The 25541-nt window shown below is 48.0% G+C and overlaps 1 long non-coding RNA gene and 2 pseudogenes across 9 annotated transcripts in view; all 3 read right to left on the minus strand.

Moving 5' to 3' along the window:
• The window catches only part of LOC115301645, a 74861-nt gene extending 64245 nt beyond the window's left edge, over positions 1–10616 (minus strand). For 8 of the 9 annotated variants that reach the window (XR_003913219.1, XR_003913218.1, XR_003913212.1 and 5 more), the window contains exons 1-2: positions 6080–6859; positions 4625–4687 (exon numbers count right to left, since the gene is read on the minus strand). This is a non-coding gene — a long non-coding RNA (uncharacterized LOC115301645). Of the gene's footprint in view, positions 1–4624; positions 4688–6079; positions 6860–10481 lie in introns of those variants that run through there. The other variant, XR_003913213.1, reaches the window with a different exon arrangement.
• Positions 3863–3934, minus strand: LOC115303203 (annotated as a pseudogene).
• LOC115303207 lies at positions 6381–6452 on the minus strand (annotated as a pseudogene).
• Positions 10617–25541: the final 14925 nt, after the last annotated feature.

Genomic DNA, 25541 nt, shown 5'->3' on the forward strand with positions numbered 1-25541 from the left:
AACAATAAAATGAACACCAGTGAATCCATCACTCAACCCACAGGTAATAACTATGACTCTTAAAAACATATCTGGGTACTTTACATAGTTAAAATCTACATTATCCTTCTCAGTGGATCTTTCTTATACTGACTGGATAAATTTAAATCCTGCTTCATGGTGTATTTTTAACAATGGTCCATGATTGGCTCTACTTAATGCATTCATCCATTTATTCATTCACTCAATCAATATTACTTATGGAATAATTTTCCCTGTTATTCATTACATAAAGAAATGGCAAAGCTGGTAGGCTCACTTACAGTGAGCACGGCGTAACAGCTAGAAATGTCACAATGCCGTGCAACTGAGACCAATGTAACATTGTGTGCTAACTGCACTTTGATTTAAAAAAAAGAAAGTAAAGAAAAGAAAAAGAAAAATGGGTTAAAATGGGCAGCGTCTGTCTGAACATCATACAAAATGGGGAAAGCCTAGGTTTTTAAAAAGATGGATATTGTAGCAAAAAAACAGGATAATCGTTATCATTATTCCATAATAAGGGTCCTCACTGCTGTGTGATTTTCAGCTTTTAAATAAAATATGAATCCATTCATTCAGTTATAATAACTTTTGTCATTATTACAACTCACTGGACAAAGCTTTGAATGATCCTAACAGGTGGTCATATGCACCCAGTCAACCATCTTGTACTGAGACCTAGTCTCATGGCCCGTGGTCGTTTGTTTTCAATTAGATCCTTATTTACTGATGCAAACATGTTTCCCTTTTCTTAATAAAACAAACAACCAGCAACCTGCCATCAATTCATAGTAACAACATTCACTCTTGGGCAGATCTATCTGCTCGCTCCTGAACGGAGTAAAATCTTGATCCACTTACTCTCCTGGACCTCACTGCTTCAGAAATGTTTCAAAACGGACTCTCGTGATTGAACAATGTGTGGATTTCCTTGTGCTCCTTTCCCTCCTTCATTCCCTTCCTTAATCAGGCATGACATCATGTGTAATTAAAAACATCCCGCACCCAAGGAACACAAAACCCAAAAACAGGATCCTGAATATTCCCCTCTTGCTTCCCGAACACCATCATCATAGAGGGAATGGCTACATTTCTTCTTGTAATGACCTTAGAGCTGCAGAGCTTAATCAAGATTTTTAATTCAGACCCGCAGGGTCCTCCTCATTGATCCAAACTTGGCACTTTTTGTCCTCTCCAATCATATCTTCCTTTCTGGATCATTTTTACATGCATAAATTATAATTCAGTCAATAGCCATGAATCACAAACGCCAAGAATAAGATGAATGATTTTTACCAAGATAGGTCTATTTGCACTCCTCCACAAAGCTAATATGCTTGATGTCTTTTTTCAGTGCACCTCTGGGTGTGCAAAGGGATTGACTGACAGCTGTGTTTCATACCAACGTCACACTGAGAAGTTTTTGCTTGTCTCTTTACGTTACGTGTCTGCGTTGCAGAGACGGCAAAATGAACAGTGATGAGCCGTCATTTTCCCTCGAAATTAGAATGACGTCATCTTCTATTATCCTACATCCTCCTCCCTCGATACATAAATAACCTTGAACTTTATCAAGGAAGGGATGTACTGCTAAATGTACTTTAGTGCCAAACTAAAATGATATATATTATTATGTGTCCCTGAAAGTCACTAATCATGAACCAAGGTTCATAACATATTCTTATCCCTGGTCAGTGCTTGGTGTTGTTTAATATATGTGTGTGTGTGTGTGTGTGTGTGTGTGTGTGTGTGTGTGTTTTATAGTTTATATATTACATATACATAAGTAAATTATATATATTTATGTATAAATACAACCAATTTATGCTTATGTATTTTATTATATATTCTAGACATATTATATATATTGTTATGTATTCAATATATTTATATGTATAACCAATTTTTTAAATTAAATCCTTGGAAATTCATGAACAAACTCGCCAGAGACCAGGGACTGCAACATTTTTATTTGTCTCTGTGCTCTTTACCCACAGAGGCAACAACTAAGATCTCACCATTAAAGAAGGATTCAGTAGGCTGTGGTGCGTTCATGCTGTAAATTAAAAGTCAATTCTAAAGTCTCTGGTAGATGTTTTTCAGCGGACATGAGTTTTACACTGCCAAATTAATAATAAGTCTGGATCACATCACATTCTCATTATTGGTGCAAAGACTGAACTCCCTTTTACTTATCAGCTTATTTTTATTTTTTTATTTTTTAATAATATAGTAAATACCATTGAATTTAAGACTCAATTCAAGAATAAAGCAGGGCGAGGGGCGCCTGGGTGGCTCAGTCGGTTAAGCCTCCGACTTCAGCTCAGGTCAGATCTCACGTTCGTGGGTTCGTGGGTTCAAGCCCCGCATCAGGCTCTGTGCTAACAGCTCAGAGCCTGGAGCCTGCTTCTGGTTCTGTGTCTCCTTCTCTCTCTGCCCCTCCCCCTCTCATGCTCTGTCACTCTCTGTATCAAAATAAATAAAACATTTTAAAAAAATTTAAAAAAAAAAAGAATAAAGCAGGGTGAGCACCTGGGTGGTTCAGTCGGTTAAGCTTTCAACTTCGGCTCAGGTCATGATCTCACGTTCATGGGTTCAAGCCCCGCGTCGGGTTCTGTGCTGACAGCTCAGAGCCTGGAGCCTGCTTCTGATTCAGTGTCTCCCTCTCTCTCTGACCCTCCCCGCTCATGCTCTGTCTCTGTCTCAAAAATAAATAAAATATTTAAAAGAAGGAGAAGAAGAAGGCAGGGAACCTGGGGTGACTCAGTCAGTTAAGCGTCGATCTCTTGATTTGGGCTCAGGCCATGATCTCACAGTCTTGGGATCGAGCCCCACATCAGGGCTGAACATGGAGCCTGCTTGGGATTCTCTCTCTCTCTCTCTCTCTCTCTCTCTCTCTCTCTCTCTCTCTCTCTCTCTCCCTTTGCCACTCTCCCCCCTCCGCCAAAAAAATAAATAAATATTTTTAAAAAAGAAAAGAAAATTGAGGTGCCTGGGCAGCTCAATCAGTTAAGAGTCAGACTCTTGGTCTCAGCTCAGGTCATGGTCTCCCAGTTCGTGCGTTCCAGCCCCGCATCAGGGCTCTGCACTGGCAGCACTGAGCCTGCTTGGAGTTCTCTCTCTCCCTGCCACCCCCCAGCTTGTATGCACATGCTCACGTGCTCTAAATAAATAAATAAACAAACTTAAAAAAATAAAGTAATTAAAACTAAACAGAAGAAAATCTGCACCATCAGCACAAAGCCTGACGCCCTGTGAGATCATGACCTGAGCCGAAATCAAGAGTTGGATGCTTACCAGGTTGAGCCTCCCAGGTGACCGTTCCTCTTCTTAATGGAACCCCCCAGCCTCAACTGCCCAGCGATTCAGACGGCTCACATGCCCGTGGAGACAGAGCTGTGTGCGCCCTACGCTTCCGGGCTTCCCGTGTGCTCTAAAGGGGGAAACTGCTCTTACCTATGTGTTACATTGAAACCTGGTGTAAAACAAATACGTTACCAATAATACTTGTTTCATGATCCACTCCCATAAATGACTCACATGTGATCTTCGTCTTCATTCACTTACACATTTATTTATTCATGCAATCACTGACTCACTTACACCAATACAATCCATATCCAAAAATTCACTAAGACCCAAAAACAGGATCCCCAATGGACTTGCCCTGGACTCTATTCCCCTTAGAGAGAAGGACTAGGTCTCTTTTCTTCCTTCCTTCCTCTCTTCCTCTCTTCCTCTCTTCCTCTCTTCCTTCCTTCCTTCCTCCCTCCCTCCCTCCCTCCCTTCCTTCCTTCCTTCCTTTCATTTTAATTCCTCTGTAGTTAACACACAGTGTTATATGGACCTCAGAGTTCAGGGTTTAATCAAAATTCTTGATTCATATACCCCAGAACTACTCATCACTGATCCAAGCATAACATTCTTTTTCTTCATTTATTTATTTATACATTGTGTATTGATTGTTTATGAATTACTTATTGATTATTTCATTCATGGCCTCACTGATTGAAAAAAAATTACTTCCTATGAGTCACAAAAACCCAGGGATAAGATCTTTGAATGTTGCAGAGCGCTATTTACAAGCTTATCTCCCACAGAGCTACTAAATGAGATCTCTTTTTAATTGGACCTCAGTCCCACATGTATGGATTAATCAATAAACTTGCTTTATACCCATCCCACGTGCATCACTGCTCTCTGCTCTTTCTTCTTTCATTTCAGTTCTTCATATTTTAAAAATAGTGCCCTGAGCCTACCACGTGACTTTATACTAGAATCCTACAGTACTTTCTAGTTTCCCAGGTGCTGCTTTCTCCAAGGCTTAGCAACCTAGATAGCAATCAGGAGAGAATGTTCTTAAAAAGGAACACTAATGCAGTTGTGAAAGTCAATGCCAAACCTTCAAACTTTGTTTTCATTGGATCTCAGTTATCCTGAAATGGACTAATCTTAATCCATGGTTCATACACTTCCCCAGTTGTGGCCCACACATGGTGTGTTTTGATTTCATTTATATGTCCGCTGGCCATTCCTCCTTTGAAACAATCCCATGGGCCACATGAATGTCCTCCAAACCAAGAACACACACTCTGTCACTTACATGAGTCACTTTGCTTCTCATCCACAAAAGTGGCAGCCAAGATCTTCGTCGGGTATCCTGAACCTGTGGAGTAACAAGCAGATTTTAGAAAATGGAAGAAGCGTATGGATGTAGATTTTTATCAAGGTACCTTAGTCCTACTGTACTAGATTTATCACAAATCACTTTTTATCATAGTCCCATTATTAGCCCACAAATGGCCCTCTTTTTACTTCCTGACTTTAGTTTTTCTAATGTTTATTTATTTTTTGAGATACTACACACACACAGTGTGAGCAGAGGAGGGGCAGAAAGAGAGGGAAACAGAAGAATCCAAAGCAGGCTCAAGGGTCTGAGCTGACAGCACAGAGCCCGACATGGGGCTCAAACCCATGAACTATGAGATCATGACCTGAGCCAAAGTCGGACGCTCAACTGACTGAGCCACCCAAGCGCCCTTTAATGACTTCTTCAATTATAAATGTATGTAATACAATGACAACTGCCATCAGCAGCCGAGTGTTAGAACTAAGAACTATACCTGTTCCATATTCTATGAAACCCTAGCCACATAGGTCCTTGCCTAGACTGTCTTTTTCATGGGTCTTCCTTGGTTAGAATTTGGTAAATTTACATCTTCATTGCTTGACATATTTTCATCAACGATCTGTGCTTGGCCTTACTTTATAAATTTATTATGTTTTTTATGCACTTACTCATGGAAATTTTGGGGGGTTTTTTTCCCAAAAAAAGCAAAATGGTCTACAATGCTATGAAAAGTAATTGTCTCTACACCCTTTACCCAAAGTGGGTAGAGCCTCAAACAAATTCTTTTTACTTCTATGGATACTGAAGGGCAGAGCAAGATTAATAATTATCTTTTTGTAATAACATATTATTCTCATTGATACACATTTGCCCTCTTTTAAATAATCTCTTCCCTCCCTCATTTATAATAATATCATTGATACGGGGCACCTGGGTGGCTCAGTCAGTTAAGCCTCCGGCTTTGGCTCAGGTCATATCTCACGATTGTGGGTTCGAGCCCCACGTCGGGCTCTGTGCTGACAGCTAGCTCAGAGCCTGGAGCCTGCTTCCGGTTCTGTGTCTCCTTCTCTCTCTGTCCCTCCCCCCTCATGCCGTGTTTCTCTCTGTATCAAAAATAAATAAAACATTAAAAATAATAATAATAATAATATCATTGGTACTTGATGAAACTACATCTCTGGACATACCTAAATAATACTAGCATCTTCCCATAAACTCTATACCCACAGAAAAACGATTAAATGTGTTTTTCAAAAATGATACTGATCGAGAATAACTCATCTGACCTTAAGTCCTCTCGTTGGCCCGCGCTTGGTCTGCCCTAAGTACTTCTGTAATCAATCATTTATTATGTTTCCCTGTCCTCCCCTTTTTCTTAATAAAATTTGTAATAAAATTAACAACCACCAGCCCAGAAGCAATACTCACATCTGCCTACATGTTCCTGATGAAATGTGGTTAAAAAAAAAAGTCTTGGACTCTTCACTACTGGAACTCAGCTCCTCAGAAATGTTTAAACAAGAAATTATTTCTCACTGGATACTCTCATAAATGGTAAAGACTCATTGTCCTTATTCATAGATACGTTTCTTTAACGTCCTCATACCCTGAGTTACTAATAAAACAACCCTTAGCCAAGGGGTACCAAAGCCACAAGCTAGACAACTCTATACTTCATTTCTGCCACAGTTCTGTCCTGCCAAGGAAAGAAATTAGGTTTGTTTTTAGGATGGACCTCAGAGTTACAGGGTTTAATCAAACTCCTTGGTTCAGACACCCCAGGGTACTCATCATTGGTCTAGGCTTGGGACTTTTTCATTTGCTCATTTATACATTTGTTTATTCATTCATCCATTCATTCATGAGTTGACTAAAAATCACTTGTTCATATTCATGAATCCCAGCAAAGCAAGAATAAGATAAGACTATTTCTAATGTCTGTCTTTTGTCTAATTTCCCCCAAAACTAACCTCCCAGAACTCTTTCTACAGCAGAACGACTGGTACACATACGGATCGGTGATTCTTTATGCAAATCCACAGTCACCTACCCTTGCGTGGCCCTCTTTCTTTAATTTGTTCGAACTTGAAATACATAACAAAGAACATCCAGGAGCATCTCGTTTTCCTTTACCAGTAAAGTTGCATCTTTACTTGTGTTTCTCTTGCAACATGTCAGAAACCCAGATCGTTGGGGCCCCTGGGTGGCTCAGTCGGCTGGGCGTCCAACTCTTGATTTCAGCTCAGGTCATGCCTGATCTCACAGTCAGTCATGAGCTCGAGCCCAGCGTTGGGCTCTGTGCTGACACTGCAGAGCCCGCTTGGGTTTCTCTCTCTCCTCCTCTCTCTCTGCCCCTCCCCCACTCACACACAAGTGCCTGCGCTCTCTCTCGCAAAATACGTAAACTTAAAAACAGAAACCCAAATCTTGATCAATGGTGGAATGTGTAAATCGGGATGGTGGAATATAAACTGAACTATTACGCAAATGTAAAATGAATATCTACTTTCACCTTTTTTAAAAAAGGACCTTGGTTAATACCCACCAATGTTAACTAACTAAAATTTAAATTAGAAAATAATAAAACAGGGGCACCTGGGTGGCTCAGTCAGCTAAGCAGCTGACTTCAGCTCAGGTCATGATCTCATGGTTTATGGGTTCGAGCCCCACGTCAGGCTCTGTGCTGACAGCCTGCTTCGGATTCTGTGTCTCCCTTTCTCTCTGACCCTTCCCTGCTCACACTGTGTCTCTCTCTCTCTCAAAAATAAATAAACACTAAAGAAAAATTTTTAATCCATGAAAATAAAACAAACAAATAAATAAAAAAGGACTTTGCATGTTCAAAGTAAGCTTAATCTGAAATTTTGTTTCATAGCACATTTCCCAAGTGCTCATTCTTGAGCCTCTTTTATGTATTTGTCTATTTGCTTATTTGTTATTTAATTTGGATTAACTAATGATTTATCTATCTTTCAGAAGAAAATTAACAAGAGTAAATCTACCAGCAGCCCAAAGTGAAATAATATGACATGAATCGATCTATCAACCTGAAATACACAGGTTGGAGCCCAGACTTTTTTTTTTTTATAAGGACACTAGCAACTAAGACGGAATTTATCCAAACGCTTGTTTTATGAGTTACGACCGTCACTGGTCTAGGATCTGCCCTCTCTTAATTAACTGAAAGTGCCACAAGCATATTTTTCGTTCCCTTACAATCCTTAGTTTGGAATCTAAAGAAACTGATCAAAACCTCTCAGTAAAACTAGTATCTGTCCACTTGTTCGTTACCTACAGAGACAGAGACCCAGACCCTGGTGGTTGTTTAATGAGCTCAATGAGCAATCGGGATCAATCATAACTCTTATCATGTGACATAATCTCAACATTGGTCTTCTTCAATTTTCTTCTGTATTTCTCCTCTTTATTTCTTCTTTATTTCTCACCTCCCTTTTTAAGGAATGGACGTCAGTGCTTTCTTTCCTTTTTTAAAAATTTTTTAATAGTCTATTTATTTTTGAGACAGAGAGATAGGGCACAAGTTGGGGAGGGGCAGAGAGAGGGAGACACAGACTCCAAAGCAGGCTCCAGGCTCTGAGTCGTCAGCACAGAACCTGACGCGGGGCTCGATCCCACAACCGTGAGATCATGACCTGAGCCGAAGTCGGACGCTTAACTGACTGAGCCACCCAGGCATCCCCGTGTGCTTTCTTTTCCTAATGGACTTCAGTATTTCAAAAACATTAATAATACTTCTTGGTCCGTGTTACACACTCATCATTGGCCCACACTAGGCTTCTCTTTTCATTCATTTATACATTTAATAATTTACTCATTGACTCACTTACACAATAATAACATAATCACTACCCACAAGCCTTCAAAGTCTAAGATTAAGACCCTGCAATCTTTCTAATCTCTGAAGACAGGCTCATTTCCCACAAAACTGAGACCAGGCGTTTCTTGCAATGGATCCGATTGGTGCCCATTTCGATCAACCCACACCTTTGCTCACAATGTTACCCTCACTCAGCACTCACCATGCTTCAGTCTCTTCTATCAGTTATTTACTCAGCTACCTATTCATTTTCTTTAAAAACAAAAACACAACACTGGCACTACACCGACAACCCAACACAACAGCCTTGATTACTACACACACCTATTAACCATGGGCATTGACCACTGTATGTTGTTTTTACGGGTTTTGGTATTTCTTAAAAAAGTTTTTAAATAATGTTCATTTCAACACAAGAATATTCAGTGTGCACTTTTCTCTATTTTTCTCATTTGTTTATTCACTTTCCATTGATCCATGAATTGACCAATAATAAATCAATATCCCTGGGTCAGAAAAACATAAAGGAAAAGATCCTTGACTATTTCTATCATTGAGGCAAAACAGTGCTGGCCAATAAAACATAACGCAAGCCACCCATAAACTTTTCAGTTTTCTAGAATCTATGTTTTAGAGGTGCCTGGATGGCTGAGTCAGTTAGCAACCAACTCTTGATCTTGGCTCAGGTCATGATCTCATGGTTCATGAGTTCGAGCCCTGCATCAGGCTCCAGCACAGAGCCTACTTGGGATTCTGTCTCCCTCTCTCTGCCCTTCCCTTTCTCTCTCTCTGTCTCTTCCTCTCTCTCTCAAATTATAAAATAAACTAATAGAACCAACACTTTTAAAAGTAAAAACAGGTGAAATCAAATGTAACTGTATATTTAACCCAAATTTGTTTAAACCTAAAATACTGTCATTTCAACATGTAATTTACAGAAGCACCTGGGTGGCTCAGTTGGTTGGGTGTCCAACTTCAGCTCAGGTCATGATCTCACAGTTTATGAGTTTGAGCCCCATATCAGGCTCTGTGAGCCTGGAGCTGCTTCAGATTCTGTGTCTCCCTCTCTCTGCCCCATCCCTGCTCATGCTCTGTCTCTCTCTCAAAAATAAATAAACATTTAAAAAAATTTTTTAATGTAATCTATATAAATACATTTTAAGGAAAGATTTTACATTTTTGGGAGTGGATCTTCTAAATTTAGTGTGTATATCCAAAATAGATCAACATCTCAAATCAGACTAGCCACATTCCAGGTGCTAGGCAACCACTCTATTGGACAGCACATGTCCACGAGCTAATTTCCCGCAGACATCATATGCTATATACCTCTCTGTAAGGGTCCACAGCAGATGAGTCCATCAACATGTTTGCTACATATCAATCTCACACTCATTACTGGCCTGTTCACACTTTTCTTTTAATTTTCTTCTATTTCAAAAATAACACACTGAACTATTACGACCCCACCATCATTCGGAAGAGAAAACTGATCATATCTATCCGTCTCTCCACAGGCTGTCCTTTCAATCAGTTAAGAGCATAAAGCTCTTGTACCGATGGGAAAATGTTTAACTCACGGTGATGCAATATTTCATACTGGACCATTAAAACACCTGTAACACTAGTAAAGGCGTTAGCGTATTTTAGTGGAAGTAAGTTGTATTGCACTGATTCGCCAGGCTCTTCGGTTCACGGCACACTTCTCACTGGTTCGTGCACGGCCTCCTGTGTTATGAGCAACCTATGAAGCTACCTGTTTCTGTAAGTGATACAGTCAACATCCGGGAGCAAACCACTCCCCCCAAGAACAAGATCTCAGTCACTTACATCAGCCTCCAGGCTCCTTACCCACAGAGGCAAGCTGCTCATCATTACAGATGGTGAATCAGCTCTAGTGCATTCTTTCTATATAGAACAGAAATCGGGTATTTAAAAAAAATGAACGATATTAGATTTAAAATGTTTAAATTAATGTTAGCTGTGAAATACCAGATCCTCTGTAATCCTTGGCCTGCACCACATTCTCAGCCTGGGTCCATGCTCGGCCCTCCTTCTCAACGCTGACCCAAAAGCAGCACTCCATTTTTAATTGCTGCGATTGATTTAATCAGTTAATGGTTCTCAATTGTCATTTTGGTGAACACCATAGAACTGATCACCTAAAATAAGAATGATGCCCATGACCAAAAACATAAAAAAACACAAGCCCCCACCATTTTCAAATTTGATGGGCAAAAAATTTTTTTTACAAAAAGAATGATGACCGTTACCAACATCTGTCTTTATTCGTTCTGTCCTTTACAAGTGACAGCCACAGGTGGGGAGACCTCCCAGCGTTTTCCCAAGAGGGCTCCACACTGCTCTGTCTCCTGTTCCTTCCTTCCCAACAAGGAAGTACGGAATGGTCCCAACACAGTATGTTTACCACTGAGGACAGATAACCTGTCTCTAGAAGTTTCTGCATAAGGAAGAGTCGCATCCCAACCCGAAAGCGAATCATGATGGTCTGGACTTTGCACTGAAGCAGTGGCTGCACAGAACCGGAATAACCTCCACTCTGGGACAATGAGGTATTTATTACTGTCATAGTCCCACGTTCTCCATTTCTTCTCTTATTCCTTAATTTGTTGATTCATTCACTGACTTACTTATGAACACCCCTGAACAACTTTCCAACCAAAGATTTAAAGAACATCAATTGTTACTTACCGTTTTTAAGTACCTCATCCATCCAAATACGATTCAAAATTCTCACAAAAATGGCATCATTAAATGAACGATCTTGCGCCCGTTTTGTGCAGCAGAAAACAATTATTTAAAAAAAGAAACAGCCTGCATCATGTTCAATGGCTTGTCTGGAATTAAAATGATCAGCCTTAGTTTACGAAACATTATCCTCCTTCATCTACACGTGGCCCTTTTTAATTTTATTTAAGCCTTAAAAAAATCAGAAATCAATACCTATGAATCTTACCCAACACGCAGAAAACTACCAATATCTATGTCTCTATGAGCCCCGCCTTCACCAAGTTAACACCCCAAATTTATCCAGGCGGAAGTGTCTATATAAACCATAAGGTATGAATTAATAGCAAAGTGCTATTACATTAGGTAAAATAGCACAGATTTTTTTTTTGTTTGAATGTCCTTCAAATCTGTAGGATTATGTAATCATAAATCACAAATTTTGTCTTCATTAGTCCATGTTTAATCCTTTCCTATTTTATTTACACATGCATTCATTTATTTTTAACAAATCAATAAATGCATATGAACGCAACTCAAGAATAAGGCAACAATTACATCTATATAAAGAGATACATATGTCCTGAACACATATACACACATATACAATTAACGTTTTCTTTTCATTTGCCCGGTGATTTGCGCCAAATGGGATTCAGCGCGGTGGTTCATGACACAGTCTTCCCGTTGATCTATGATTGGCCATCTTTGGTTTTATTGGTGCCCATGCTTGTTTAATGATACAGACACACCCACGAGCCAACCACCCAATGTACAACAATGACACTAACCATCACTCCTGTTGGTTGATCTGTGGCTCCCTTGCCACAGAGGTCACAGCCAAGATCTTGATCAACAGACTGTCACCAGACCCACCCGGGGCCTCTGTCCTGTGGGGCACAAGGCAGGTGTTAAAAAGGATGAAACAACCCGGTACTTTTCAGTGGTCACCAGGCGAGCAGCACAGGACTAAATCACAATTTGGTTCATGACACGACATCACCATTGGCCTAAGCGTCATTCTCATTGTACCCGTTTTCTCATTTAATAATTTTATAATAAACATGCATGACGGAATCACAAACAAGCATGCCACCCACTGCAAGTGTCTGTCTCTAGGCTTCTTACCCACAAAGGAACAGCCCCGATCTTCTTCCTAATGGACTCAGATACGCAGGGCTGAAGTGATACCAATCTTTGATTTCAGATATAATCGCTTCACTGTTTCCTACTTGTCCCTTTTATTGTTTTTAGTTATTTTTTTAAAGACAATAAACAAACACATCAGGTCAGCACTAATGCAGAAGAAAAACGGCGATCATACTTACATCAGTATTTACACACCACTGCTTCTTATCCACAGAGGAAAGGGCTTTGTTTTGTTTTACGGTTTTAAGTGGCCCACAATTACACCTAAGTGGATTAAACTTAATCCATAATTCATAAAACATTATGTTTGATGGCTCATTATCGGCCCTATTTCATTCTGTCGTTTCTTTTATTCATCTAATCATATTTAAGAACACAACAAATACACCTGAATCCACTGTTTAGCTCAAGAACAATGACTATTCTGTAAGACTGTTAATATGCTTCCTACGAGCATCCTAACTCCTTTGAAGGTACTGAGCTTTGTCTCTGTTTTGTTTTGTTTTTTAATAACTACAGTCGGATAGAACAGATCGCTCACAACGCTTGTTCAAAAACACATCCTTATCACCGGCCCGTGCCGGAGCCTCTTTAATTTTATTTATGCAATCACTCATTTGTAACTATTCAGTAAAACCCGTCAAGTCCCACCTACACCCCACCAGTTTCCCTCCCCACAAAGATCTTTCCTCTCTAGCGAAAACCCCCAGCGTGCCCATTCTATGGAACACAAAGCCCTATTAAAAGGAAGAGAATAACCTAGACCTTTCTTGTTTGTTAATGTCAGTTTGGCAAACCTGGACTAATCACCATCTTTTCTCCAGAAAACATTCTCACAATCGCTGTATATTCGAGGCCTTTATTACGTTATTTATCCTTTCATTATTTTTTAATAATAAAATTAATAACCACAAAGCACTCCAATTTCTTTTTATGTCCCTGGGTTGTGGAGAATCAATCACGATCCTTGGTTCAGGGTTGCTTCTGGCCATTGCCTCAGGGTTGTTTGTCCCCCTCTTACTTGACTGATTCTTGAAACCCATGAACAAGGACTCGTGACCCCACCCCCACTGCCCCTGCTCTTAGCCCCCCCGGCTGCCCTCTGCCATTTTAAACGGGGACTCTCGAATCTGAGCACCCCCCTCCCCTTCCATATATATAAAATGTTATCACACGCATTTATTCTTTACAAAAATCTGCCATGGGACGGTGGCTCTCGGGGCCTCTGCGGGGCTCTGTCAAGGGGGAGAATGACTGAAGCGCACGCCGGCCAGGGGACGTGATAGGTCTCAAGCCCAGATCCCGAAACTCCCTGCGCCATCTTTATGTCACATGACTATGTGCTCACCGGCACAAGGCACAATGGATAGAGCACGAGCGCCCACATCACTCTGCCTATCACCAAATCCAGCCTCAACCCTGGACGAGCTGGGCAACGTCAGGAAAGTTAACTAACCTTTCTGTGCCTGTTTCTCCATCTGCAAGACTGTCCCAGCCCTGGACCCTGAGCAGAAGCAGCCGTTACTTTCCGCACCAAAGACGACCAGGGAGACTCACCCGCCCCTCCCGTCTCTGAGCCCCTCCCCCAAATCCTTGTTCCCTCTGCAGCAGCGCCCGAGCTGTGGTGCTAGACAGACAGACAGACCAGGTTCCACCCCAGCAGGCACTCCTGAGCTGTGTAACTGCAGAGACGTGACCTGGCCTCTCTGTCTTGTGCCCCGACTTGGGCGATGTGTAGACTGAGGACAGCGCACCCTCGTGGGTCCAGCGTGAGGGTGCGGAGAGCTACCGACAGTTCCTCACGCAGCTCCCAGCCTGCACACCCCCGCCCGGCCGCCCGCCCGCCCCGCTGGCCACACATCGCCCCCACCCCGAAATCTGATTAGAGAAACGAATGATCTCGACGCTCAGGCCAAGCCGAGGGTCTCGGGAAAGACGGGATTGTTGGAATCTGCTCTTTTTTGGACCCGGCATCAAAACTTAAACAAGTGCCCTGGAAAATAGAAACCCATCTAAGGGATGTGCCTTAGAAAACTAAAATTCATCTCGTGAAGCGGGGCTGCCCTTGGGGGAGTCTCTGCCAGGAGACCCCTGATGGTCACATCATTTCCCAGAAACCACAAAGCCTGCTGTTCTGACCCTCTGGCCACCTCCCCTCCCCTCCCAGCCTGGCCTGGTGGGTGCCCAGCACGCTGACCACAGCGCAACTATTAAGACGCGAAAAGTTAAAAATAAACTAAATTTAAAACCGTGCATATGTTACGTATTCGTGCGCAGAGTGTAATATACACGTAAACACATCCAGTCGAGGCCTTTCCTAAGGGATCATGGGAAGACCACTGGGCGGGCAACCCGGGCTCCTGCCTTCGCCTCCACGCACCGCGCAGCCCACGGCACGGCCTCGCCCCTCGCGGAGCCTCAGGTGGCAGTGACCCACCCGTGGGCCCTCCCTCCCAGGTGATGTGGACGTTTAAGTGGAAGTTCCCTCCAAGCAGCAGCAGATCATTAATGTTGTACCTCCGGTACCCAGCACGCAGCGTTCACAGCATGCCTTAGCATACATTATCTTGTTTGATCCTCACAGCAGTCCTGTGAATTAGACATAATAATCATAATTAGCCAATATTGATTGACTGCGTACTCTGCACCAGGCCCCATGCTGCCTGCTTTGCACGCACTCCCAGTCCTTCGGGGGGTACACTTCAACAGCATCTCGTTTGCTCCCGCGCCCCAAAAGCTCTGTGCACACGTCTTGCGCCAGGCATTGGTCTAGGTCCTGGGATACAGCAATGAACCAAACAGACAAAATCTGAGAGCTAATATCCCCTGGGTGGACACAGAACAGGCAATATTAAAAAAAAAAAAACCCCAAGTACAATATGAGGTATATGAGACAGCGATAAGAACGATGAAGAAAAATAAAGCAGGAAAGGGAGCAACAGCCAACAAGGAGAGAAGCCTCAACGGGGAGGGGACGTCAGCAGCTCCCTGTGCCGCACGAGGAAACGGAGCCTCAGCGAGGTTAGGGGCCTTACAAGTGGTCACACAGCAAGGAAGATGTTGAGCTCCAGGGTCTGTCTTATCTACCTCTGCCCACTGCCTCAGTTTTGTAGCAGTTCTTGCTCTCTGACAGCCCGCTGTCCGCCCACAAGGTGAGCCTCTGGAGACGCGTGTGGCGAGTACAGGGGCCTGTCTGGCCGCCTGCGGGGACATTCTCAGGGCCACAGGGCACCTCGGGGACATGCTAACAGTTGTGGGTGAACACACCCACTGTCCTTCTTAGAGAAGACGCAGTGGGGACAGTTCCCACAGGGCCTGCATGGATTCTGCTCAGGTCATGCTAAAATCATAGCACGCGCCCAGCACAGCCAGCGAGTCAGCACAGAGGTAACCCCAGACCCTGCCACTTAGCCAGTGGGGCACCCAAGGGTACTCTCCCCCAGGACTCCCCCACATGCAGCTGCGCCCTGCCTAGGCTCAAGTGGCAAATGCTCCCCCCAGAACTGGGAGGAGGTCACCCAGGCCCCAGGCCCTCCATGAAGTAAGGCTGAATGGGACAACTCTTTGTCCCAGCTGGCCCCTCTCAGAAGAGCAAACAAAGAAACATTTCTAAAGTGATTACTTTCTCCCCCCCTACCAAAAAAATAAAAACAGGTAGAGAAATTAACTTGATAAGAACATACACAAGCGCTCAGGGAACTTGCCCACTGCTTCTAGAAGCCATGACTTTGATTGTTCACCTTGCCTTCCACTCAGCTGCTTCTTAGCTCCCATTCAATCTCTCTGTGATTCTCAACACCTCCAGGGAAATCCCTTCAGGGGACTTTCACCCATTTCAAGGCTTAATATTTCGTTAGATAGATCATGTCCATTTGGATAATCGGATAATTATTGGATAAGAACTGGATAATTCTCATTTCCCTAACTGGAGATAAATCTTCTAGTCTTTTTTTTTTTTAATGTTTTATTTATTTTTGATACAGAGAAAGTCAGAGCATGAGAGGGGGAGGAGCAGAGAGAGAAGGAGACACAGAACCAGAAGCAGGCTCCAGGCTCTGAGCTAGCTGTCAGCACAGAGCCTGACGCGGGGCTCGAACCCACGAACGTGAGATCTGACCTGAGCCGAAGCCGGAGGCTTAACCGACTGAGCCACTCAGGCGCCCCTGTTTTTATTTATTTTTGAGAGAGAGAGAGAGACACCATGAGCAGGGGAGGGTCAGAGAGAGAAGGAGTCACAGAATCTGAAGCAGGCTCCAGGCTCTGAGCGGTCAGCACAGAGCCTGACGCGGGGCTCGAACCCACGGACGTGAGATCTGACCTGAGCCGAAGTCGGAGGCTTAACCGACTGAGCCACCCAGGCGCCCCAAATCTTCTAGTCTTAAATTTATACATGTGTCTCTATTTCATGGACTCCCTCTCCATGAAATAGAAAAGCAAACTCTCCAAGAGCAAACTCCGGGCCTCTCTGAGGTGCGTGCGCCATCTATAGAATGTGCGTAACAATCGTAGGAGTCAGATATTCAACTCCATCTCGATAAGAGGTCATGACGATTATAATTTTAACTATAATAGAATATCTATTGAATGCTAACCATATGGGAAACATTGTTTGAAGCACTTTAAATGTTTGAATTGGATAATTTTCAAATACTGTTGGTATCCCCATATTACAACTGAGGAAACTGAGGCACAGAGATTAAAGACTCACAAAACTAGGAAATGGCAGCCCCGTGAATGAAGCCTGAGCATCTGGGATGTGTATAGCAGGACTTAGCCCACAGGCAGGTTGTCAACATACCTGCTGAATTTGAGCCAGGCCTTCAGGAAGGCTTGTTATCTGTGCTTCTGCCCTCGGTCTGATTCCCTCTCTCCTTGCCTTGTACACCTCCAGGCTCTAGAGTCATGTTTACATCTGCTTCCCTTAGCACTCAGTCGTAAGAGGAACTACTGGAAATTTGACTTGATTAAGTATACTGCAAGAGGTCAGGGGTATGTTTGACCTTTACATGTGTGATAGTCACAAATACGACAAACTAGAGAAGGTGTTACTTGAGAAATAAATTTAGAGTCTGGGGGATAAGAGGTCCAGCTCCGTGATAGACCAGGAGCGTGAGTTTAGTGAGGGTTAACCCCAAGGAGTGAAGTTTTCTTCGGGCATAGTCTTAGAGAAAAAGAGATGGGAAGAGGGTAGGAGTTTGGAAGAAAAAAGCGGACTAAGGTTCAAATCCTGGTTCCCTCCACGGTTTGAGCTAAGTCACTTCTCATTCCTAAACCTCGATTTTCCTGTATCTTAACTGAGGATGGTAATTGCTGCCACAGAGGGTCACTTGGACGGTGTAGAGGAGATAAGATTACACCAAGTGGCTACAAAGGAACTGACCATGCGGTCGGGCTCAGGGCCTAGTCAGCTAGAGCCAGTGGACGGCGGCCCGCTGTTCCTCAGTATAGTGTGAAAGCTGCTGGGGCTCCGAGTTGAGAAGCTCCGGCACCACAGCCCGGGCTTGGTCCCCGTGAGGACGAACTAGTCTCTCTTCCTGTCCATCTGTCCGCCCTCAGCACGTGAATTCCTCACCCAGGTGGCCAGCAGGCGTCAGCCAGCACAGCACCTGGCCATCTGCTGATGCCCCCCCGAGGCAGCCATCCATCCATCAGACCAACATCCATCCTTCTGCCTCTCCATCGTGTATGGAGACCAGACAAGCCTGGCTTGGAACCCTCAGTCTCGCTCCCGAGCTGAATCTGGACCCGTCACTAACCCCTCAAAGTCCTCTCATCTTGTGAAATGAAGGGAAATCAGCTATAGCTGAGGTGAGGATTCAAAGGCAGCGCGGGCATCCCAATGCCTGGCCTGAGCAAACCATTATGAGTCCGTGCCCTCCGCTTCTGCAACCGGGCCAGGGCCGTCACAGGGAGAAGAACCGCTGCATCGCGCGTGACACGCTGAGAAATGCATTTTATTTTTATATTTTAAATTCAGTGTTTCCGCAGGGTGCAGCTCCCTGGGGCATCCCGGGGTGGGCGGGGGCCCAAGCAGTTTGGGGTCCTGGTCCCTCCTGGACTCACAGCAGAGAGTGCCATCTAGTGGACTGGCAACCTGCGGGGTCCCTGGGAGGTCCCTGGGAGGGTTGCTCTCTGCTGTTGGGTGAAGTTCTGAGCCAGCCAGGAGGTCCCGGTCCCCAAACTGCCCGCCTTCGGATGTGGGGCCCGGACTCCACTCAGGGGGACCTGGACTGCCGGGACCTTCTGTTTGGAGGCTGACAGCTAGCTCAGTGTTGCCTACTCTGGCTCAACTCCCTTTTAAATGTTTCCAGAATCGGGGTCTGTGCTGACAGCTCGCGGAGCCTGGAGCCTGCTGCCGATTCTGTGTCTCCCTCTCTCTCTGCCCCTCCCCTGCTTGCATTCTGTCTCTCTCTCTCTCTCTCAAAAATAAATAAACATTAAAATAAATAAAAATAAGTAAACAAACAAATAAATAGTGTTTCTAGGGGGAAAAAAGAATATTCTAGCACCTCCTGTTTGCTGCGTGTCTGTCATCCATTAGAAACAGGGCTGCGGGGGTTCATGTGCGTGGTCTCTAATCCTTTAAACGACCCTTAGGGAGACCCAGAAGTTGCCCTGTTTTCAGTGAGAAAACCGAGGTCTCCCGAGGTCGGGCTGCTCACTTAAGGTACGGATTGTACAGTCTAACCCTGAAGCGGCGACTGCACTTACCTTCTGCAATCCCAGTGCCCCCTAGAAAACGCGGGAAAGAATTTGGACACTGATTCGAACACACCGACTGCAAGAGAAATTTACGAGTCAACTGGGGATATCTGAACGCTGAGTAGATGGTGGATGACATTAAGGAGAGGCTGTTAATTTTTTAACTGTGAAAGTGGCCTTGCGGCTGTGTTTTTAAAACAGAAAAGACTCCTTTTTTAGAGATATGCACTGAAATGCACTCAGAGGAAACAATATGGTTGTCTGGAATGTGCTTCAAAATAGTCTGGGTGGGGGACCTAAGAGGAAGACCAACATAGGGGCTGACAGCGCCGGCGCCGGGGCAGCAGCAACGTGAAAACCGTGGGAATTGTAATCAAAATACGTATTCTTTCCTCTGCCTTTGCGTTGTTTCAAAGTTTACAGAATGGAAGGTCTTACAGATCAACAGGTGAAACTAAAGTGCAGGAGGGGTGGGGGTAGGAGAAGGGAAGTCATTTAAAAAAGCCAAGGAGCCCAGGGTCCAACCTAAATGTTGGGGGGCATTAGGGAGCTGATTCATAGGAACAAATGCCTCAAAAAGTGGGAAGGGTACAGGAAAGGGGCCAGGGCTGGTGGGAGCAAGTCGGTCTGAGTGGGCGGATTAAGGAGAAAATATTGGGTGCACACAGGGTGCTACGGAGCAAGGCGCCCACCAGCCACCCCCGCGCCCTCCTGCCTCTCCCCACCCTGTACCCTCCACCCTGGCCCTCTGGGCCCCTCACAAACCGACCCTCCTGCCTCCCTCAGACCCCGCAGGTCCCCTGCAGACCCTCCTGGCCCTCCCTAGTCTGTCCCTGGCTCTATGGGGACCTGCAGGCATCGCGCCTTCTCCAAAGCAGAGCTCCCCACCTGATGAATCCTTCCCAGGACCCGCGTGGCTGGTAAGGATTCAGCTGTCTAGCTTTCAAATGTCTTTTTTTTTCTCTTTGGCTTTATTTTTTAATTGCTTTTTTGGAGGAAAAGACTTAGTGTTTTTCCCCTCAAACCCTGTGCCAAGCTGCGCTCACCGTCCCGAGCCCCCCTTCCTTCCCCCTGTCAGCGCCTCCTTCTCCATCCTGTCACATCACCCACCGCAAGCAAGCAACTGACGCTCGACCCCAGGTCCAACCAGTTTCCCCAGACCCCAGGACCACCGCAGGCGCCCCCACCGCCCCCCAGTCCTGGCCCTTCTCCAGGGGCCAGACTCTGCGCGGTGGGCTTCCCGGACCCCTGGCCACCCTGGAAACGCTCCCTCCCTCATTTTTCATTCCCCACTTCGGAAAGCGACACTTCCTCTTGCACCGGACCCTCGGGCGCCCTGCTGCATTGCAGCAAGGCCCTCCGCGAGGGAGGGGGCGCAGGCTGCAGCTTCCGGAGCCGGAGCCGGAGCCCGCCGCCCCCTCCCAGCGGTCCCGGGGCAGGGACCACGCAGTTCGAAGCGCCACTCCAAAAGACACTCCAAAAAACACAACGTCCTGACTCTTGTCTCCCCCTCCTCACTTTCCGGGCTCAAAACTGTGGCCCAGGCAGCCCCCTTGTGGCACTTGGGGGCGCCACAGACTCTTGGCTGGTGTCTGAAGGATTCAGCGCTCTGATCCCGCTGCACCGTGAGTTGGCACAAATCTTAAGTGGCCCAAGTCCTTCCCGATGCAGACCTGGCTCGCAGCCTCTGAGTCGGGGGTCACAGCTCGCAGCCCTCCTGCGCACCCTCCATCTCGCACCCTCCTCGCTGCCTCCGGGCTCCCTCCCTCCCTCCCTCCTGAGTGGAGAGCTCTCCTGTTGAATTCTGCTAGAAGCAGACAGGTGTCAGGACCGGAGCGCTGCCGGGGGCAGCGGGGAAGCCATGGGAACACGCTTTGCTCACAGCGACGTTTGGTTTCCATCACCATCTCACGTTTGGGGAAACTGAGGATGAGGGAGGCTCCTAGTCCCTGTGCCCGGAGCCCCTCCTTCCCAGAGTGGGGTCCAGCTTAGAGCATCTCCCTGAGGCGGCGGGGGCTGCCCTGACTCCCTTCTCCCCTCCCCCAGCCCTCAAGCCTCATCTCCCCCAAAGCCAGTCCTTCCCGGAGGAAGTCCTAGTCCCCCTCCCCCCGGAAGTCCTCCGTCCTCGCTCTGTCCACATAAACAAGCCCCAGCCCCCTCTGTCTCTATCTGCAATCTGCTGGGAGGTGGGCAGGGCCCTCCCCGCATCAGGTTAATAATGCCATTTTCATAAGCCTCTGCCCATAGGTGCTACCACCTAATTTTGAATCTGCCCTTCAAACGGATTGGGCCACAGAGGCGCTGGGATCTCAAGCACTGCTGGGAGGTGCTTATAACTAATCAATCCACCCCCCAGCACTCAGCACTCAGCACTGCCTTGCTGAGCAGCCTTCAGCAGCAGGGTGCAGTGGGGAGCTCCAGACAGCCTGGGGTGCCATCCCAGCCTGGCCTCACTCCAGCTGAGACACGGTGAGTGTGGGGCTTCCCAGTCCCCTGCCTCAGTTTCCTCACCAACTGAATGAGGATCCGGAGCCTGGTGCTCAAGAGTTTTTACCGGGGTGAGTCCTAGGCAGACAGCCCAGCCCCTAGGCAGGGCTCCAAGAAATCTCAACTGCTATCATCTCCCCTAGATCACTTCATGTCCAGGGACTTACTCCCTGTCTCTTTCCCCCACCAGGCTGAGCTTCCAGAACAGGAAGCTGTGACCGGCACTGCTTGGTGTCCAGCCTCCCACTCGAGTCTGGGCCTGAGAAGGTAGGTACCCTGCGGTGGTCTGGGGAATGAGTGCATGGATGGAGGGCTATAGCCCACCGGGTTTCTGGCCCCCAGAGGCCACCCCCAACGGCCCAAGACAGCTCTTCTAGGCAGCAGCAGGGAAAACTGCTCCCCGCTGCCTTACCCCGGGGGCCCCTGGTGCAGCTCCACACGATGGAAATTCTTGATGCAATACATGCAGAAAATGCAATAAATGCAGTTTCTGCATCTTGTTGCATCCAGTGTGAGCTCACAGGCAAGAGGCTGCCTCTGGCTGACGTTTTTCCTGCAATTAAGCCCACCCGAGGGTCTCTGACAGGCGAGGTACCCGTTGGCGTGCCGGGCAGGGCCTCCCGAAAGGCCTGGCTGCTTTCTTCCTGGCACGCCACTTGTTACATGTGCGCCTCCCTCCCTGGGCCCCGCTGTCGCCTCCGTAAGCATTCATGAAGCGTCTGATGTGTGCGAGCCTACTCCTATATCGTTCCGTCTCACGGGGAGGGAGCCCCTCGCTTATCTGTTTCTCAGGGAAAAAAAAAAACAACGGAGGCTCTGAAAAGCGAAGGGAGCTGCGTGGTCTCGGGGCTCGGAGGCAGGGAGCCCGGCTCCGGCTGGCGTCTCTGTCTCGGGAGCCCCCAGGCCCCACCGCAGCCTCCTGCTGTCGCTGCTGTCGCTGCTGCTGCCTCCGCTGCAGCCGGTCGACCAGGGCCGGCCCGCCGCCAGCGGCTCCCGCAGAAAAGGCAGGGGGTTGCATAGAGAGCGCTCTCCCTGGCAACTAGCAAAGGGGCCATAAAAAACGGAGGGCTCAGACGCCGCTGAACAGAGAGATCCGAGCAGCCGGACCCGGGAGGGGAGACCCGCGCCCTCCCCTGGGCTCTCGGCAGAACAGCAGGGCAAAGGGCTCCCTCCCAGACCCAGGCGGGGCAGGGGCAGAGGCGCCGGGCAGGTGTAGACGGCTGGGATCCGCACAGGGACGGGGACCCCCAGTCTGATCCCTCGGCCGGCTAGCCGGCACGGAAAGCGCAAGGCTTGAAGCGAGCTCGCCGCCTGGGAAGAGCGGAGGGCAGAGGGGGCCGGGGGCTGCAGCGGAGGGAGGCAGATGCAGGCGCAGGGGAGGGCTGGCGAAGCAGCTCGGTGTGTGCGAGCCCTGAGCGGGCTGCTCGGGGAGAGAGGGAGCTCCCTGTTACAAGAGGCATCCGAGCAGAGAGAGGCAGGCCGGTACTTGGCCGGGAGGCTGCAGCAAGGCTCCCTGCCCGGGCTGGCAGCCCGCACGTCTAGGCCTCTGAGACTCTCCTACAGAGCTGAGCCCCGAGCGGGGCCGCCTGCGAGAAGAGGCGGGCTGGGGTCAGAGCAAGGATGCGCAGACTTTCCCATGTACCTTGCCCTGAGCTGAATGGCAGAGGCGCCGAGATGGCTGGTGGAGCGACAGGCACAATGAGGCAGTGAGGGAGAGAAGCGGAGGATGGGGGTGAGTGCTCGGGGGCCGGCGGGGGCGGGGGGAGGCGGGGGGCCGCCCTGCAGCCCGCTCCCCATCTCACGGGCCAGGCCGAGCCACCTGGAGTGGCCAAGCACCCGCCCCGGCTCCCAGGCCCAGGAAGGCTGGCCTGGGTCCTCTCTGGGGCAACAGGCTGGTGCAGCCGTGGCGGGGGGACGGGGCCTTCCCGCAGAGGAAGGAGGAGGAGGGGGTCTGGGGAGTGGAGAGGCCGCCCGGTCATGGGAAAAGCAGGGCCCTTTTCTGGAGGCTGGGCCCCAGCCGGCGGCTGGACCGTGACTTGGACGCTCTGGGGACTCGTGAAAGCCCCCTCGCCCGGTGACGGGGCCCAGGGGCCTGCGCATTGATGAACGCGGCCCACGCGGCGTCGGGGCGCTGGCTCTCCAGGCCCATTCATGGGGGCTCAGTTCCCAGGAACTCTGGCTGGACTGGGCCTTTATCAGGGACCCCCCCGGAGACGAGGCTCTGTTGTGCAGTTTCTAAAGGAGTTTTCTTGTCTTTGTTTCCAGTGCAGGCACTCAGCGCGCGTGCACATGTGTGTGCCTGTGTGTGCGTGCGTGTGTGTGTGTGTGTGTGTGTGTGTGTATGTGTGTGTAACAGGCTGGCGGAGGGGCCAGCCGGGGTCCCTTGTCTATGAAATGACCAGGCTGCCCAGGGTCACCCTAGAAGCAGGGACACGTATCCACAGGACAGTGTGTTTCGGGGAGGGCAGGGACCCCAGGAGGACCAGGGATGGAGCCCCGTCACTGCAGCCTAATTGTCCCACTCCTGAAAATTCAATCAGCCCAGGCTTGCACTGTCGGGGTCCCCACAGCTGCTCTGACCCGCCGTGGGGGGGCAGCAGCGTGTTGCTGGTGGAGAGTGCAGGCGGGCTCCCCAGACAGACTGCCCCCCCCCTGCAACCCCCCTTTGGAGCTGCGTGCTAGCCCTTGGGGAAACTGCTTTTCAGAGCCTGGGGGGGGGTGTTGTTCTGTCACTGCTCTCTGCTTTAATCTATTAAAGAACTGCTTTGCAACTGTCATTTGAAAATGTTGGGTAAAGTGGTATTTGCATATGCCTAACTTGTCTCTGCTTCACGTGGGGGAGGGGAGGTAATGCGAGGGAGGGGAGCTAATGTGGGGGAGGGGAGGTTAAGCGGGGGAGGGGAGGTTGCGAGGGTCTGGAGGGTGTGGAACAGAAGTCACAGCAGGTAAGAAATTTTGCAAATGAAGGTTTCAGGTCAGGGGTCGCGGGCGGAGCTGGAAAGTGCTCAGAATGGCACTGATTTGGGTCTGAAAAGACCCCTAACCCACATCCCTAAGCAGGGGCGGCAAACCCTTTGGCGCAGGGGGGCTGGGGAGGAGGCTCCTGCTGAGAGCGAGGCACTCTCCCCCTCCCCATTATAATGGGCTCCCTGGCCGCCTGCCCCTGCGTGAGGAAGTGGGGTTGGGGGGTCGGGCACAAAGCAGGGGTGGGGGGTAGAAGGGTAGAGGACAGAGGGGTAGAGACGTCAGCAACCCCATCAACAGCCCCAGGGCGAGCGGCTGCAGAGTGGATAAACCAAACATTCTGGAGAGAGGAGCGCCTGTCCCGCAGCCTAGGAAGTTCACTTTTGTGTCAAAGGCACCAGGCGCGCCCGCCTGGCACAGAACGAGGTGAGGTGCCCGGTGCCCGGCGCACAGAACCCCCCTTCAGGCCGGGCCCAGCCCGGGGAGCGTTTTCTGTGAAATTCTGGAGAAGTCCGGTGTAGCCAGAAGTTTTTCCAGGAATTATTAACCTCTGGAGACTGTAGCCACTGTTCCTTCCGAGCCGCCCTTGCCAAAGTCTATAAAATACAAGCCTCCAGAATCTGCCTGTCGTTTTATATATATTTATAAAAAATAAAATAAAATAAAATAAACGACTGCCAAACTTTTCAGGAGAACCCAATGAAACCGGGCGGGGGCAGCCCCTTGCCCTGCCTGGGCGGGGGGGCCTGGAGAGAAAGGCCTGGCATTTCCCTTGGGGGCAGGGGCGGGGGTCTGCGCCGGGTTTATTTTCCTCTGTGGGTCTCGGGGAGGGAAGGTGAAGCGTTTCAGCCACAAGATGGGAAAGTCTGCTGTTTTCCAGCCGCTGCCGCGCTGAGTGATTTATTTGTGCTATTGTCTCCCTCTGCCTATCTCTACCGCGTGCGTATGTAAGCTTTTCCGGTCAGGAAACTGAGGCACAGGAATTCTTGGGGCCTTGCCAAG

Source organism: Suricata suricatta, chromosome 9 (assembly GCF_006229205.1).
Source record: "Suricata suricatta isolate VVHF042 chromosome 9, meerkat_22Aug2017_6uvM2_HiC, whole genome shotgun sequence".
NCBI classification, from domain to species: Eukaryota; Metazoa; Chordata; class Mammalia; order Carnivora; family Herpestidae; genus Suricata; species Suricata suricatta.